The sequence below is a fragment of the Papaver somniferum genome, chromosome 10 (assembly GCF_003573695.1).
Source record: "Papaver somniferum cultivar HN1 chromosome 10, ASM357369v1, whole genome shotgun sequence".
Lineage (NCBI taxonomy): Eukaryota > Viridiplantae > Streptophyta > Magnoliopsida > Ranunculales > Papaveraceae > Papaver > Papaver somniferum.
In genome coordinates this window covers 2626088-2632592 of record NC_039367.1, presented here as the reverse complement: position 1 = coordinate 2632592, position 6505 = coordinate 2626088, and the positions used below count along the sequence as shown (strand labels likewise).

At 39.1% G+C, this 6505-nt stretch overlaps 1 long non-coding RNA gene across 2 annotated transcripts; it reads right to left on the bottom strand.

The window, feature by feature from the left end:
• Nucleotides 1–3615: 3615 nt before the first annotated feature.
• Nucleotides 3616–6024, bottom strand: LOC113317085. Of its 2 annotated transcripts, XR_003343234.1 has the most exons (5): nucleotides 5211–6024; nucleotides 5090–5124; nucleotides 4712–4755; nucleotides 4533–4582; nucleotides 3616–3781 (listed from the first exon to the last, which is right to left on the bottom strand). It is a non-coding gene; the product is annotated as an uncharacterized LOC113317085 (long non-coding RNA). The 2 variants fall into 2 exon arrangements; XR_003343233.1 differs by lacking the exon at nucleotides 4712–4755.
• Nucleotides 6025–6505: the final 481 nt, after the last annotated feature.

Here is a 6505-nt window from a genome sequence, read left to right as displayed (position 1 = left end):
CAAGCGTGACACCTCCAGTTGTCACCAAAGCCGCCGCCACTCCGCCACCGGGACGAGAGACTGGAGGAGCCATAGGAATCCAACCTCCTCTTACCACAATTGATTTGATGGAAAGACAAAAGGTTCTCGTAAGGCTCAGACAGACATGGCTACAACTCAAGAAAGAGATAAGACACTAACGGAGCGGCTACCACAAGAGTCACGTCAACCCCAGATGGAGATGACAAGGAACACTTTTAACATCCGGCGTAAGCACTTCAGCAGGACGCGCCTTTATAGATGAAGAGGCTCGTGTTGCTCCTGAACGCACATTAGAAAAGAATCAGCAATCCAATTTCATCACACGTGAATATCATGAACGACTTCTCCAAAATCGAGGCAAAGAAAATCAGCAACCCTCCTGAGTTCACAGAGACCTCTTCCCATCAGGAGCTGCATGATTTCTGGGGACTCCGTCCACAAAATCGTGCAGTTTATGATGAAACATTTATGTAAGATTCTGTATTTCTCCAAGGTGCAGCGTCAAGACATATCTGAAGCCCTCAACCACACTGTATCAGGGAAGCAGCTGTTTCCATCCAGCGAAGCCGTTCCCAAACCCCAATCTCTCCTGGAAAACACGATTGATATATGAACCTGGGGACTCCTAACCATTGTTCACTTGAAGTATGTCGAGTTTGACAGCACGCTGATTGACGCGGCCTCCAACTTCAACATCGTAACCATCAAGACTCTGAGAGTTGCGAGGGAAAATCAAACAGAGTAAGCGTATTCTTTCCCATGAGGAGAAAAACACGACTTGCCGACCAATATTATCTTTGTGCCGTGACTGCCGTCTTTCCGTATGCCATATTGTATCAACTCGTTTTTCGAAGTCAAGGGTTAATGTTGCCTTCACTGGAGTTCTCTCCAGGAGCCGCTTCAACGTTCTCTCCAGAAGTCACTCCGCTTAAACGTTCGCTCCAGCAACCACTCCGCTTCGGCGTTCTCTCCATAAGCTTCTCCAGGATCCATAGCCAAAGCCGAATCCTCAACATCCTCTCCCATATCCAAAGATGAAGCTTCGGCGTTCTTCTCCATAAGCTTCCACGTCCTCTCCAAGAGTCAAAACCGCTTCAATGCCTCCTTCCTGCCAAGGATCCCGCTCTAGCCTCCACTCCTTCCTTCCAAGGTTCGTGCCCGTAGCCACCACACTCCTCCCTGTCAAGGATCGTGATCGCATCCAACCAAGGTTCATAGTTGTGTCCACCTTTTGTTTCATCCCATTAAAGACCTGGGGACTTTTGTCTGTCTTTAAACCCGTCATCATCCTGATGTCATTACTAACGCCTGATGCTGCTCACTCATGGGGAGCCTAAAATACCCAAAGCCCAATCATGCGCGAAGGACCTTCCTAGCGGAGACAGAGCTAAGTAACTATCCTTAAACCAAATATTTTATATATATGAGGCATATTCAATAAATTTTAAATATCTTAATGTTGAGACGTGCAAATTCCTCAACATTCACCACTGTGTTGCTAGGCATGCTTCCTCAACACACCCTATTCTTGGTGTTGAGACGTTCAAATTGCTCAACACCATTATTGTGTTTTCAGGCATGCTGCCTCAAGACATAATTCCCTTTTGGTGTTGACATGTGCAAATTCCTCAACACCACTATTGTGTTTCCAGGCATGCTTCCTCAACACATCCTTCCTATTAGTGTTGAGACGTGCAAATTCCTCAACACTCACCACTGTGTTGCTAGGCATGCTTCCTCAACACACCCTCTTCTTGGTGTTGAGACGTTCAAATTCCTCAACACCAATATTGTGTTTCCAGGCATGCTGCCTCAACACATCATTCCCTTTTGGTGTTGAGACGTGCAAATTCCTCAACACTTCTATTGTGTTGTCAGGCATGCTGCCTCAACACATCCTTCCTCTTAGTGTTGAGACATGAAAATTCCTCAACACTCACCACTGTGTTGCTAGGCATGCTTCCTCAATACACCCTCTTCTTGGTGTTGAGACGTTCAAATTCCTCAACGCCACTATTGTGTTTCCAGGCATGCTGCCTCAACATATCACCCACACTCTTGGTGTTGAGACGTGTAAATTCCTCAACACCACTATTGTGTTGCCCGGCATGCTTCCTCAACACATCCTTCCTCTTAGTGTTGTGACGTGCAAATTCCTCAACACTCACCACTGTCTTGATAGGCATGCTTCCTCAACACACCCTCCTCTTGGTGTTGAGACGTGCAAATTCCTCAACACCACTATTGTGTTGTCAGGCATACTAACTCAACACGTTTTCCTCTTAGTGTTGAGACGTGCAAATTCCTAAACACTCACCACTGTGTTGCCAGGAATGCTGCCTCAACACAACCTTTCTCTTGTTTTTGAGACATGCAAATTCCTCAACACTCAATACCGTATTGTCAGACATTACTGCCTCAACACATCTTCATCTTAGTGTTGAGATGTGCAATCTCCTCATCACTCACTTGTGTTGTCAGGCATGCTGCTGACGGTTCCACCATCCTACAGACTAAATCCAGTTTCCACCATTCACTAGTGGAAAACAGAAGTTCCGCGACCGTCAGGACAAGTCATATATACGTGTTATACGACTACTTTCAACCGTCTCTGTTGGGGTCTCTGATAAAGCGTCGCTGTTTCGTACGACCCTAAGCCGTGGGTCTCAAAATAACGACGTATTTTAAGGGTAACGAGCTACAGACCCTTAACCGTGGGTCTCAGATTTAAATTATAATATAAAAAAGATATATAGATTCAGATTCGCTGAAATGCCTGAATGGCTAAATCTGAAATAATCTGACTGCATCAAAGTCAAGTCAAGTCAAATTGAACTCAAGTCAAAGTCAAGTTAAAGTCAAATCAAATGGAAGTCAACGTCAAGTCAAAAGGAACTCAAAGTCAAGTCAAATGAAACCCAAACTGAAATTCAAATTTAAACTCAAATTTGAGAATTCCACATTCATTCATTTTATCCATTGGGTTTAAAATTACACAAAAAAGATGAAATTTTGGTTCAAGACAATACATGTCCAAACTAGCTAGCTAGTAAGTTCTAACAAAAAGATGCTAGTAGACAATAAGCTAAAAAAACATGTTAATCAATAAAACGATTAGCTCCTCCGATGAAGATGAACTTAGACAATACTTCATAAATGATATCAAGTAGAGAATCCATGTGTTGTGTCCCTGGTTCACATACGACAAAGAACGTCGTTCCAGCAATGCAAATCAACAACACAATGACTTCGTTCAGTTCATAATACACGGTAGAACAAAATAAGTTACTAGAGTATACTTCATATTCTTTCTTTTAGTGTTGGAAGCACGTGTGAGGTAATTTGAGAAATTAAACCGAGATCTGGTTCATGTAAACAGCAGTTGGCTCATCAGTAGAAGGTATACAATCATGCAACAAGAGTGAAAACATAAATGAGGAAAGCAGGGAATTCAGGAAAAGATAACTTTTGTGGAATGCTTTTGGTATGCAAATACTAATATCACAGGGGAATAATATTCAAGCTCGTATCAATATGCAACATGTTATATATATATATAGTGGAATATAAAAGGTGCAGAATATAACCCAAGATTCGGCATGCTATTCACTATAATACAAGTACTAGTAAGTTGAAGGTTTATTCAAAGATGTGCTACAAGTCCTTGTAAATTCAAAGTTTCTAAAAACAAGGGCAAACCAGCAAAATGATAAACTTCCCGACGATGAACTAAGCCCAACAATTCATATATTTGGTGCACCTGCAGCAAACAAAACAAAAAGGGATTCAGTTGACACTTCAGTTGAAAAGGTACACAGAAAGGGATTTAAATCAATATTCTATGACGCATAATGGAAGGGTCGAAAGACTACAAGTCCAACATTGAACAACAAGCACCAAAGATCAAAGTCTATAAAAATACCCCACATACAGTTCAGCAGTATTTTCCAGGAAATCTACACAACTTGTCATTGATAACTCGCGTACCACAGGGATAAAAGATCATTAATTGGAGTCTCCTCTAACCAAACCACCAACTGTATTTCTCTAGACATAATGCACTACCTGAGGAGAAATACTCATAATCTCATATTCTTTCTTAATCATTCCTAATAGATCCATCACTGCTAAACATAGACCACGCCAAAAATTAGGTTTCAAAAATCACACCATTTATAAACCCATAATAAGAAAGTGTATCATACTATGTATATAAGCATTTCTTTCACAGAATATTAGTAAGATACAATCCAAAGGGCTCTGTCAGATAAACCTATTAAGCTAAGACATAACTCGAGACCTCAGAATGATAACTACGTTGCCGATTACAAAGCAAATAAGCTAGCCTACGTTTCCAAACCATTCAAGTTAGTTTTTAAACAGGGAACCAAGACTCCAAGTTAATAATTCTAAATATATAAAAGAAAGCAATAGACAACAGCTACTTTTTTTTTCCAGGCTTTATATCAAGCACGGGTGACAATATTTGGTTCTTGAGAAGATGAGCTTACACAATTCAAGTTATAAATTTCGCAGAAGCACCTTCCTCAGATTGTGCTTTCTGAAACCAACAACATGATTGAATAGTTATGATATGACATGAAGCACGTAAGTAGTACAACAACTACATAAGTATAATGAGTAAAGCAATTAATACACAAACATTTGACATGAACAGAATAGATTTTACATGAATTGAATTGCTTTCTAATACACGTGACTTCATTCCGTATTCTGCAAGGCAAAAACATTACATGAACTCAACAATTTTGCTTTTCAAGGAGTTCGTGATCTACTACATAACTTCTGTAATGTAGTAAATTAGAAAAGCCTTACCGGACGTCATGCCATGAGCAGAATTTGCTAGACCATGTAGTAAATTACAAGGCAAAAACATTACATGAACTCAACAATTTTTCTTTTTAAGGAGTTCATGATCTACTACATAACTTCTGTAATGTAGTAAATTAGAAAAGCCTTACTGAATGTCATGCCATGAGCTGAATTTGCTATACCATGTAGTAAATTAGCAGCACAGTGAACACATTAGTTGATGAAGGAAATATACCTGATTTCAGATCCTTTAGGCTCACGAATCCTGACCTGAAAGATGAACAATGGCATTTTAAAAGTTAAAGTAACCCATACAAACAGAACGTTAATAAAAAAACACTTGTTCAAAAACTTACGTTACCCCCGTTAAGGATTTTCACTTTTGTCAAATGTACGTGCAATCAACATAAATATAGGAATGCCACCTTTGCCTGTATCTGTGACTGAATTCTCTGAAACCCTGATGTCCTTCACATAAAAAATCACAAGGCATCATTGTAGAAATAGAGAAAAGCATTCAAGCAGCATATGCTATGTAAAGAATTATGTGTAACTAACAAGTATAATGTATCTAATCATTAACCAACATGCTGGTACTCAAGCAAGCCAAGGCATCCAAAAAATGTACCAACAACCCATCTATTCTTATACTATCTGGAATGTAATTCTCTTTTCAATACAGTGGAGAAAATAGGTATGTGCTAGTTTCATATTCAAAAGGGACTAAGTTAATTAAGCCCAATGATTAACCATTTAAATACAACCAAGATTATCTACCAGTAGCAGCATATTCACCAATCTATGACCAGAATTCATAACAATGTGCTAACATACATACAACAAAGAAGAATAAGAAATCCCTCTGTTGCCTTTTCCACTATTGTAAAACTTATCATTACTCACATCAAAGCTATCTAACATGTAAGCTAATAATCATTTGATGCAAAGAAACTGCTCATAGCTATCTAAGTGTTTCCCTTTCAAAGTAGTGCTCTTGAAAACTAATATGTAGCTAATTTGAATTCTAAGTAGGAATTAATTAGTACATGAAATCCACTTGCACACATTACCATTTCATTAACTTATTAATAGAGTCCAAAATTCAGGGAAATGTTGAGATTACTTAACTTGACCTTTGATGGTAACTGACCACCAACCTTGCAACACTCATTGGGACCTTTTTACAAACACCTGGAGTGCATAGTTGAGATCCACAGTGAGAGAGATTTCTGTTGTTGGGGTAAGGCTCACATATCCTGCAAACACGAATTCTACAAGAATTCCAACAAATTTAGGCCTTGATAGCACCCACAAATGAAAACAGAAAAGAAAAAAAAGAACACAATTATTTCCATAAAATTTAATCCACTCATCATCAACCACACAATAACCATTTATCAGGATTATGTTTAATCAAGTTAGACAAGAATTATGGCTCAAACCTGCAACAAAAACACAACAACCAGTTATTAGATTAAAAAATACACAGATTTGTAATCAAACGATGGTGATAGAATTAAGAGGTGAAGCATGGTTCTCAACACTTCCTTCCCAAACCAAGTACCTCAATTATTAGTCCTTCCACCTGCAGTTTTGAGAACTTTATCACTTATCACTTACAAAACAGAACTTCACAAAAGAGTTCATTCAT